Source organism: Sminthopsis crassicaudata, chromosome 4 (assembly GCF_048593235.1).
Source record: "Sminthopsis crassicaudata isolate SCR6 chromosome 4, ASM4859323v1, whole genome shotgun sequence".
Lineage (NCBI taxonomy): Eukaryota > Metazoa > Chordata > Mammalia > Dasyuromorphia > Dasyuridae > Sminthopsis > Sminthopsis crassicaudata.
In genome coordinates, this window is record NC_133620.1 from 225,363,030 (window position 1) to 225,374,821 (window position 11,792).

An 11,792-nucleotide genomic window follows, 5' to 3' on the forward strand; every position below is an offset into this window, starting at 1 on the left:
TGAATCAAAAAAAAAAAAGAAATGTTCTTGCCAGATTTTCTTCCAAGTTTTAAAAATGACAGACCTAATTCTCTATGTCTGCAACTAGAAATATAGGTTTTTGAGTAATTCGTTGAATGTTCCTTCGAAGTTCACCAGTGACTTCCTAACACTGAATCCAGTGATCTTTTCTAAATCCATGTTTTCTATGACCTCCCCAGAGCCATCAATATTTTTAAACACCTCCCAATATACTCCCCTGATATGTAATTTGTGAAATGTATTTTTAAATAGGATATTTCTAGACATTATAAATTAATCTTCTCTGTTAGGAACAGATTTCAGCCACTCAGGGAAAATCATAAAACCAAGATAATTTCACCTACTATAAATTTGTTCTATTCATTTCAATAAGCATTTATTAAATGTCTTTCTATTTTTAAGGTATTGGGTATACAAAGATAAAAATTAGATCTTTGCCCTCAGGGAGCTTACATTCTTTATCTTGCATAAACTCAATTTAGACAATCTTTCTACTCTAATTTTATTAACTCTTTTAAAGCTAATCCTTCTACTTATATTTGTGACCCCATTCTCTCCTGCCTTCTCTAGGACCTTATTCCAGTAGTCATCCCCTTCTTTCTTATTCAGCTTCATGTCTGCTTACAAACTTGCTCAGAGAAAATTCCAGAGAAAAAAAATTCCCTTAATCTTTCCACCCACCTTATTACTGTTCCATCTTCAGATAAATTACAGGAAAAGGTTGCCTATACCAAACAATTTGGCTTGTCAATTGTCTATTACTACAATCAGGAAGATGGTACAATTCATCTGTGCTATGGAAAGGCAGTAGCCATTGGTGATCAATGAAATACCTGATCAGTTTGATGAGTTAGTACCCCAATCATCAATCTGATACAGATTGTCCATTTGTTTGCACCATCTGTGGGGCAAATCCCCTGGAATCCTGATTAGAGAAATTACAACTCCTTATTGGGACTCAGATCATTGGGAGGATCATGCTGTGGTTTATAACTCCTGTATTCTTTTATCCCTCTTCTGTCTCTCCTCCTCTTCTTCAGCTTTTCCAAGGGCCTTCCTGTAGAGGTTAGCATGATGCAAAGAGAAGAATTCTACATAACTCAACAAGAAGTCCATAATTGGGCATGCTTAGTACCAGGTCTAAAATTAAGGAAATATGATTTTAGTTTGAGTCTAGATGCTATTAAAGGATAATCTTAGAGAAATTCCTGGGTGATTTATAGATTAAGAGATTTGCCTAGGGTCACAGAGTAAGAATGTGCCAGAGGACAATTTAAACCCAGAGCTACCTGGCTCTAAAGCCAGCTCTCTATCCACTGCACCAGATTTTCAGAGGGTAGATGAATGAGGAGGGAAGGGGAGCAGAACAAGAAAGGAGAAGAGAAAGAAAGACAGATGGACAGACAGAGATTAGCCTGGGGATATTCTGAATACCAGAGTTTATGAATTCACCAATATGTATTGCACAGAACAAAATATTCACTTTGCTTCATCCATGCATAAATAAGCCATAAACATTCTGTAGACAAAGAAACCTGTCAATTGACCAAAAATAGATCATTGTTGTTGTCCAGTAACTTCAGTTATTTCTGAATCTTTGTGACTTCATTTGAGGTTTTCTTTACAAAGATAGTTTGCCATTTCTTCCTCCAACTCATATGACAGATGAAGAACTGAAGCAAATTGGGTTAAGTGACTTGCCTAGAGTCACACAGCTAATAAGTATCTGAGGCCAGATTTGAACTCAGGAAGATAAGTCTTCTTGACTGCAAGTCTAGTGTTCTGTACACTGAGTAATCTAGTCACATACTCTTTAATGAATCATACAAGTTTCAAATTTGTCCATGAAGTGTTTGTTGCTTTATTTAAACTATTCCATGATGGTTTATGTTTTCTAAACCTCCCCTTTTCAGGAGGAATATATCCTAGTGCATCTGGAACTCTGTCTTCTAGGTTTTTAAGCTTTAAATTTTCTGTTTTTAATATTTTTTCCACTAAGTTAACTTTTTCTTCCACTACACCCACTTCATCTTCAGGTTTCATACAATATTATTATTGTATATTATTGCTACTAGAATGATCTTGAAGGTGGGATGTCTTACCTAAAATTTGTATATCTCTCATTTTCTGACAAAATATTCTGAATATAGTGATGCTTAATAAATTCTTGTTTCTGTGGTACAATGCCCCAGAGATACAGCAGTAATTTTCTTTGGTCCCTTCTCCTTAGGGAGAAATTTTGTTACCGCTTGTAAGGATGCCTAATCTCCCAAATGGGAAATAGAGCAAGAGAATGACAGAGTAGGAAGTGGTCTTAGAGATTATCTAGGACATCTTCATTTTATAGAGAATGAAACCAAAATACAAAAATGGGAAATGATCCATTTTAACTTAAAATATCCGTCCCATTTTTTTTCCTTTTCTCATTTGTCCCTCTTTCCTTTCCCTCACCATACCTGAGCTGGTATGGATAGTGATTTTCCCATTGCTCATGGACCACCTGGCAGTTTGCTTGGGTGCGCCTGATTTACCATTGTCACTTCATCTTTGATCTATCCATGGTATGATGAGACAAAGAGCATTAGTCTGAGATTCCAATGTTGAATCTCTATGTATCACCATGTGGGTTTGTTCTCCCTATAGTTAGTCCTTATTGGCTCCCCATAGTCTCAGGCTCCCTGTGCATATTATCCCTTTGAATCCCTTTGAATTACCTATTTTAGTGGGAACAAACATTCATTGTGTCTGTTCAGCCAGATGTGTAACAGTAATACTATTTGACCTTTTTTATAAGAAATGTTCCCTATGTTCCCTATCTCAAGAAACATTTGAAAGGACTCAAAAAGAAATGTTTTCTTCCTTTTAACTTCCAATAAAAAGAAATGCATAGCTGAAGAGAATTGGAATCGCTTTTGATAATCAAGTACAATCTATGGAAGGGAAAGGTGGTGTTTTTCTAGAAAGCTGTGATGGACTAAAGGATTTGGAGCCCAACAACCTAGGGCTGTTCATCATGGACACCTACCTGTGCCCTTGTATGAAAGATACTCAGCTTTAGCCATGTTTAATCAATAGTCAAAAAATGTGTATGTGTATGTATATAAGCATGTGTATATGCATGTCTATTTTCTACCTCTAAGTGCAATCTTTTTATATTCCATCTCACCAACTTCCTCCCTCCTACTAAGATAGTTTTTAATCCTCTGTGTGACCTGAAGTCCCTGAGCCACTCCTTTTATCCAGTCTTCTTCTGGCTTCACTTGTCTCCTTTTCCAATCTGGGTTCTCAAGTCAGATGCCTTAATTATACTCTATTATTCCATAATCTTCTTCCCTCTTTACTTCTGGTTTTACCTGCCACAACAGTTACTGACGTCATCCATTCCATTCTAGCCTTCACAACAAATTTCACCAGTTAAAAGAACAATATTAGTTCACAGAAATTTTCATACTACCAATTTTCATACTTCTCAGCAGTTCTTGTAAGTCTTACCTCCTTAATTTTTGTCCCATTCCCACATTCCCCAAGATTATACTTTTGGTCCTCTCTTTTTTCTCTCTTTCAATTTCTAGTTTCTTCTTGTGTAAACTTTAATTACCATTTTTTAAAAATGTTTGTGTGGTAGGAGTAACAGTCATTAAAACCCTGACACATAGTCTGGCTGTTTTCTCCCTAAATTCATGTCACATAAGTTGGATTAGCGTTTCTCTAAACCATCCCCAAAAGAGCCCTGAAGCTATCCTAAGTTTTTATTGGTCCAGGAGTTTAACTCATTGATGAAGTTCTAGTTTCATATAATATAATACACTCAGCCTTAGAATCAGTGCCCCACAGATTTGACAGATAGCCTAATGCCATGTGAGTACACATCCAACCCAAACACCAGCTAATTGGAAACATTTTGGTTTGGACAATGGCTAAGTTACCTGTTTTGTTAACTGAACCTGAACAACTAGACTGAATCAGGTCCAACTTACTGCTGAGCTATGTTTTCATGGCCAACCCTCTCCTCCCACCCAAGCTTCATTTCGGTAATTCCAGTTATCCCCTGCATATTCCATCTTACATGTATCACTGGAAGCTAAAACTTAACATGTCCACTCATTTATTTATATTAAACAATCCTTCAAGACCCAACCCAAAGGGCAGCTCTTCCCTGAAGATTTTCCTGATCTCCATATACTGCAAGAAGAGGCAAATATTCCCCCTCATAACTCCTGTAGTCTCTTGTTTGGGCATATAATCAATCATCAAGAACTACTATATGCCAGATATAAGTAGCAAGTATGTCATAGATTAACAGCTAGTATGTATCAGGAAGACTGATTCAAGACCTGCCTCTTGTTTTGTTTTGGCTTTTTTGTTTGTTTGTTTGGGTTTTTTATTTTTTGCATTTTTCTTCATTTGTTTTAAAACTTAAATAGAAAAAAGAAACAAAAAATTGTCACAACAGAACATGAGGATTCAAAATATGTAACAATAAATATCTATTTCAAGAAAGTGTATATAAAAATAAAACACACTGCATTCAGAACTGCCCATCTTTTCTTTGCTTCCTTGTAGGTTTTCTTGTTTTCTGCTGTGAACTTCTTACTTTATTCTTTCTTTTCCCCTTTCTTTCCCTCACTTCCCCCAAGTAAGCAATAGTTAAGCATGGATATATTTATGTCTGCATAATATATATATATATATATATATATATATATATATATATATATATATATATATATATATATATATATTGCAGAATAACTGTTGGCCTGCATTAGTAAAAAAAAAATTTTCATCAGGAATTCCCTATACCTATGAAATGACAAATTTAAACTTCTAATCTAGAAGGCACTATGCTAGATGTTGGGAAAACAAAATCAAAAATGAAACAGTCTCTGCTCTCAAGAGGAGATTAGGGGTACTAAAATACGTATATATGAAAACAAATACGAGGCCAAATCTATTGTTCTGTGTTAGACCTATAAATGCACATCTCCTCATTAATCATCTGTGTATCCCACTCACAGTGCCTTGCACTTACTAGCACCCAATAAACATTTGTTGAATTAATGGTGAATGCAGATACTTTTTGCCACCTAATACGTGTCCCACTATGGCCTCCTAAAAAGAACTAGGTAATTAACCTTCTCATTGGTTGCATACTGAAGAGACTTTAATCTGTTTCTCTTATGAACCCTAAGCTGTTTCTTGCTCTTCTCTTGCTCTGCACCCTCCATCATAAGGACACCAATTGAGTCAGATTTTTCTCAAGCTGCTCCAGAAAGTTGATTTTATCCTTGTCAAAATGTACTTGCTACTGATATTTTGTTCCCACAAGATAGATCTCAAAGAGATTCAGCATCCTGCCAGTGAGTCAGAAAATATCTCCACACTTCCTACCCATTCTGGCAAGAATGCACAGTACAAGAATGCATGGTATCCCCTCTCCTCCATCCTTCCCTTCCAGCACACAAGGGCAAGAGCACAGCCCATGATTCCACTGCCTTCAAGAAGCTTATTCCTCTATTTCAATAATCTATTTCCTTTTTTCTCCCAGATTCACCTAGACTGATTACTGAATATGTTAGTGTCTTCTACTCCAACAGGGATATGATTGGATTATAATTTCCCTGGTAGAGGGAACACTACCATGTGGAAACTCCCACTATCAAAGTAAGTTGACTTTGATTGGTTACCCTCTCTGTAACCTGAAATCAGAGAGCTGCCAATAGTCCAAAAAAGATTATGTGACTTGCCCAAGTTTACAGTCACTTTTTGTGAGAAGGAAGACTTGAACACAATTCTTATCCAAAAATTAAAAAGATGAGTATTTTATTAATTATATGGAGCTGTCTCTCTTTTACTTGAAAACCATCTGTAAATGCTATTCTTTTTTCTCTCTGTTCCTAATATAGGACAAAGAGCTGTACTTAGAGAGCCCTCACAAGAATTAATACCCTCCCACACATCTCATCTTTTTCCTACTTTGCCAGAATGATTACTAATTTTACCTTGAGGATGAACTTTGAGCTCCTTTTTCCTCTGTTGGGCCTCCACAGCAGTTTATTATAACAAGGAAAAGCTTGAAAAATAGTCTTCTTAAGCTCCCATAATTATGAAATTCTTCTCCTGTTTTCATGCTGCCAAATGAGCTAGTAGATTTGTAGATTTCATAAATGATTTTACTGATAAAGTTTTGGATTTTTTAAGGGAGCAAGCATTTCTATCACTAAGGGTGTAAAAGAAGTTCTATATACCTATACCTCAATAATTAAAAAGTGGGGCAGCTAGATAGCACAGTGTATAGAGTACTGGCCATGGAATCAGAAGGATCTGAATTCAAATGTGACCTCAAACATAACACTTTTTAGCTGTGTGACTCTGGGCAATTATTAATTATAATTAATAATTAATAATAATTTTAATAATTATTATTATTAATTTAAAAGGACCACAACTTTGGAATGGAATCAATTAATTAAAGTTATGCTGTTCTTGCTTAGTTGTGTCAGATTCTACATGACAAGGGCAAAGTCAATGGGGTTTCCTTGACAAAGATACTGGAGTAGTTTGCCATTTCCTTCTCCAATACATCACACATTTTGCGGATGAAAAACTTAGGGAAATAGAAATTAAGTGACTTGCCTGAATCACACACAGCTAGTAATATAATACCAGAGAAACTGGGGCAAGCAGAGATTTGTTTTTAATCTTTAATGTGGAGTTTAAGCTAGCTGACCTCATGGGACTCTTGTCCAAAGCATTTGGTCCAGATGAACCAAAGCAGAGAACATATATAGGATTTTAGCTAACTAGGGTTTGATAGAGGAAACAAAAGCAGATAATGGGGGCAAAGTCACTGGGAGGATGAACAAACCATAATTCCAGAAAAGGATCATAACTTAATCCCAAAAGGATAAAAGTCAAAATAAGAAGGTCAGGGACAAGAGATAGTGAGGTAAGGGGCAATACTCAAAAGGAGGGGGAATTATCCTAGCAAGGATTGAGATAAAGTATCTGGAGATTATAACACAATGGTATGTAAAGATGGTTGCAGCCTCAAGGTTTTTCCTGGACTTTTTTTAAAAAACTCAATTTCCAGTCCTAATGGCAAGGAAGGGGGTGGCTGATTTTTTTATTCAGGACTCTGAGATCATATTTGAACTCAGATCTTCCTGAATCCAGATCTAGTGCTCTGTCTAGTGCAAAACGTAGCTGCCTCTGTTCAAGTTATGAGCTAGGTAAAGAAAAGGCTTAAGTTTCTCTAATGAATACATCAATTAGTAGCATAAACCATCAGTGAAACATCAATAAAAAGGAATTAAATGTATTTGAACCACTGGATAAAAGTAAATTGTATCAAGTGAGAAATACCTTATGGTTATTTGAGAGATTTAATCACTTCCTATGGAGCTTAGATAAGAACATAAATGAGTTTAGAATTTGGGGATTTCATAATAGACCAGAACAGTTGTGGAAAAGTGCCAGTCAAGTGCTCAAGAAAGAATAAGTTGGGAAGGGAGAGGAAGTTATCTTTATTATTTACCCACCTCAACTGGGTAAAAAGATCTTTTAAACTTTGAAAGATCCAGATAACTTGGATTTGACAGTGACAACAATGAAGTTCTAAGAATGTCCCCCACACAGCAGTGACTAGCAAAAGCATCAGTGTTGAAATGTTGGAGCCAAGGACAAACTAAATACATGCCAGAAAAACAACTTCAAGATTTTACAAAGACCCCTAAACTTAGAAATCAGCAAAGAACAACATGCTCCTTAGGAAAATAAGGACTCCACCAAAAAAGAATAAGATGTCTATCCAACAAAGACCTGTGAATTATGTATTTTATCTAAAACTTCAGCCTGCTTTCCTTGGGACTTTATACTTGTGAAAGAATATATCCTAGATATCTGAGGAACTGATATATTTTAATTCTTACTCTATCTTTTCCCATTAATATCTCTTTGTAAAAGCTAATTTATGTTAACTTATTAAATTAAATTGAGGAGATTTTAACTGATCAAATAGAATTGAGCATAATGAATAGAGGTTTATAATTGATAGTATTAGAAGAAAAAAATCAAACCCCTTAGGATTACTCCTAGAATCCTGAGGAAGAAAGTAACCAACTACTTTATAGAAATCCAACTTTTCAGTGTAAGTGGAGGTTGAGAGAGTGAACTCACAGTCAGCATGACATTTAAAAAGATGCTTGGTATCATGCATGACCATAGACTATTCCACTTCCTTTTTTCTGTAAATGCACTTTTCTTTCCTCACTCAAAAGACCATAATTTATACAGATAGGTGCACTTGTTGACATTCAGTGAGGTAAAGAGTACATTATATTGTGATTCACAACATAGCATTTTCACTCTTTGTTGTTGTTTGCTTGCATTTTATTCTGCTTCTTTTTTTACTGGTTTGATTTGATTTTTTTGTGCAGCACAATAATGGTATAAATGTATATACATATATTGGATTTAACATATAGTTCTACAATGTTTAACATATATTGGATTACTTAGCATCTAGGGGAGAGAGTGGGGAATGGAGGGAAAATTGGAGCACAAGGTTTTGCAAGGGCTACTGTTAAAGAATTGTCCATGCATATGTTTTGAAAAATAAAAAACTTTAATTTAAAAAAAGAGAAGAGCACATCACATTCTACAATATAAATAAAATGTCATTTGAGTAAAGAGTACACATTAAATTCTATAACTTAGAATATGGCCTAGGCAAAGAAAGGATCTGGGCAAAATATCCTATCGATTATCTATATTCATGAAGGCCAGCCACAAGGACCTCAATTTGCCAGTTTGGGTTTAATATTGTTCAGTTTCCTTACAGTCACTAAGACTAACTTGAAAGAATGATGTCTGACTTAATTACTAAAGTTTCATTTTTTTGTTTTTCTTTATTCACATTGTTTATATTTTATATCATGTATATATGTATTATGTTATATTTTTATATTATTTAACTTTTTTTACTTTTATTCTATAAATTTTAGGCTGTTTTCATACATTTTCTCCTCCTCTAGATTAGATTTTATAAACAAGGAGTTGCAGGAACTGTCATATGTTTCTCTGAATCACTGACAATTTTTTATATAGTGCCAGGCACAGTGTTTATTAAACAAATGTTGCTGAGTGACTAACTCAATATTATTCCCCCCCCCTAGGCTGGGGTTAAGTGACTTGTCCAGGGTCACACAGCTAGGAAGTATTAAGTGTCTGAGATCAGATATGAACTCGGGTCCTCCTGAATTCAAGGCTGGTGCTCTATCCACTGCGCCACCTAGCTGCCCCTCAATATTATTAAAAACTACAAAATAATAGACTTTAATGGTTTCAATAATTGTCTTAGCCCACAAAATAGTCAAAATCAGCTACTTACAACTTTATGAAAGAAATTACTCCTTCCTACAAGGAAATGCATTGTGATTTGAATCTGGTACATTCTAAGTATGAAATGCAAAGGAAACTTTATAATTTATATGTAGCAAAAATCAATCTAGATTAGATAAGGAGGGGCCTAAAGTCAAGGAGACTATCTAGGAGGTAGTAAGGGTGATATAAAAGCTTTACCATCTCTTAATTCCTAGAGGCTCATGGTATTGGTACCCAACATAGATTAGATAACCAGTTTCCAAGGTCAAATGTTTCATGAGCCTCATCTTCCCAGTTAGTAGGAAATATAGATATATACACCATCATGCCTGAACTCTCTTCAGTCATAAAATGAAGGGATCAAGCTCTATAATCTCTGAGGTCCCTTCTAACTCTGGAATTATACTCCCACAAAACTTTGTTCACAAATCCCACCTTGTTTTCCTCAAATGACACAATAATGCTTCCAAGTAACCTGCAGTAGGAAAAAATTGTAAAACCACTTGAGGGATTTTTTGTGTGTGTCCTAGTTATATCCTATTTGTATTTCTCTGTTTGGGATTTGGAGTTTCCAGAAATGAATACCATTGAGGTTTAGAATTCTATTGAATCTATCAAACCAGGACATAGAGAACCAAGATATAAATATGGTTTATAGTACTTACACTTCAGGGTGCAAAGAATATCCTTTTCCCATTTGAAAGTTTTATGTACCACAGCAACAAGATTATACAAAGATCAATTCTGATGGACAGGGCTACTTTCAACAATGAGATGATTCAGGTCAGTTCCAGTAGTCTTGTTTTGAAGAGAGCTATCTATACCCAGAGAGAGGACTATGGGAACTAAGTGTGGATCACAACATAGTATTTTCCCTCTCTTTGTTGCTGTTTGCTTGCATTTTGTTTTCTTTCTCATTTTGTTTCTTTTTTATATGATTTTTCTTGTGCAGCACAATAATTGTAGAAATATGTATAGAAGAATTGCACATGTTTAACATATACTGGATTATTTGTCATCTAGGGGAGGAAGTAGAAGGAAGGGGATGCCCTTCACAAAGTTTTTCAAGGGTCAGTGCTGAAAAATTATCCATGCATGTGTTTTGAAAATAAAAAGCTTTAATTTAAAAAGAAGAAAGAAAAAGTTTTATGTATCATAGAAATCATTTGAAAATCTTATATGGATTTCCTAGGTATAGTTAATATCATATTGCTCACTTTTTGCGGGGGGAAAAGGGTTGGAGAGAGAGAGAGAATTTGGAACCCAAAACTGTTTAAAAAAAAAAAAAAGAATATCCTTAACACTTCCTAGCTGTGTGACCCTGGACAAGTCACTTAACCCCAATTATCTCAGCAAAAAAAAATAAATAATGGTGTGAATTTTTTTTTCAATTTTTTCTGCATTATGTCCAAAAGTAAATATGCCCACAAAAAGAAACGTTATTTGGCTTGATTTTTAAGTAAGTTTGGCTTGTCAACTATATCCCTTTTATAAAGAATGTGTTTTTTTCTTAATCTGACTTCTTTCAATTATCATGTCAGCAGTTATTTATTAAGTGCTTATTATGTATCAGGCACTATGCTAAGCTCTAGAAATACAATAGCAAGAAGGATCCCAGCTCTCAGGGAGGATTCATTCTATTGAGGAAGACAAAATGTAAATTCTTAGAGGTTGTGTGTGTGTGTGTGTGTGTGTGTGTGTGTGTGTGTGTACATACAGAATGGGCAGAAGGCAAAATGAAAAAAAAAAAAAAAGAAGAAGACACTAGCAGAGGAGAGGAGAGAAGAGAACCAAGAAAAGCCTGCAGAAGAAGAAATTTGTACTGAGTTTTGAGGAAAACTAGGAAAATTAAGATAAGCATCTGAGGAAGCAAATCCTTTACTCTAGGTTTAAGGGACACAGAGAAGGTCATATATAAGGAATTTCAAATAATCCAGTATAATTGGATCATGGACCAGCTATTTGGCATAGAGAATAGAGTGCTACCCATGCATATGTTTTGTAAATAAAAAGCTATAATTTAAAAAGACAGAGAGAGAACAGAGTGCTGAGCTCAGAATTAGGAAAACTCATCTTCATTAGTTCAAGTCCAGCCTCAGAAATTTACTGGCTGTGTGAATCTAAGCAACTCAATATGCCTTGTTTGCCTCAGTTTCCTTATCTATAAAATGAGCTGGAGAAGGCAATGACAAACCACTCCTGTATCTTTGCCAAGAAAACTCCAAATGGGGTCATGAAGTGTCATACATGACTGAAATAACTCAACAAAAACAACAAATTGATTCATAGCGTTCATGGAGGAGAGGACACATTGGAATGTGACAAGTTATAAAGAGCTTTAAATACCAGGAGATTGCTATATTAATCTAAAGACAATATAGAGCCTG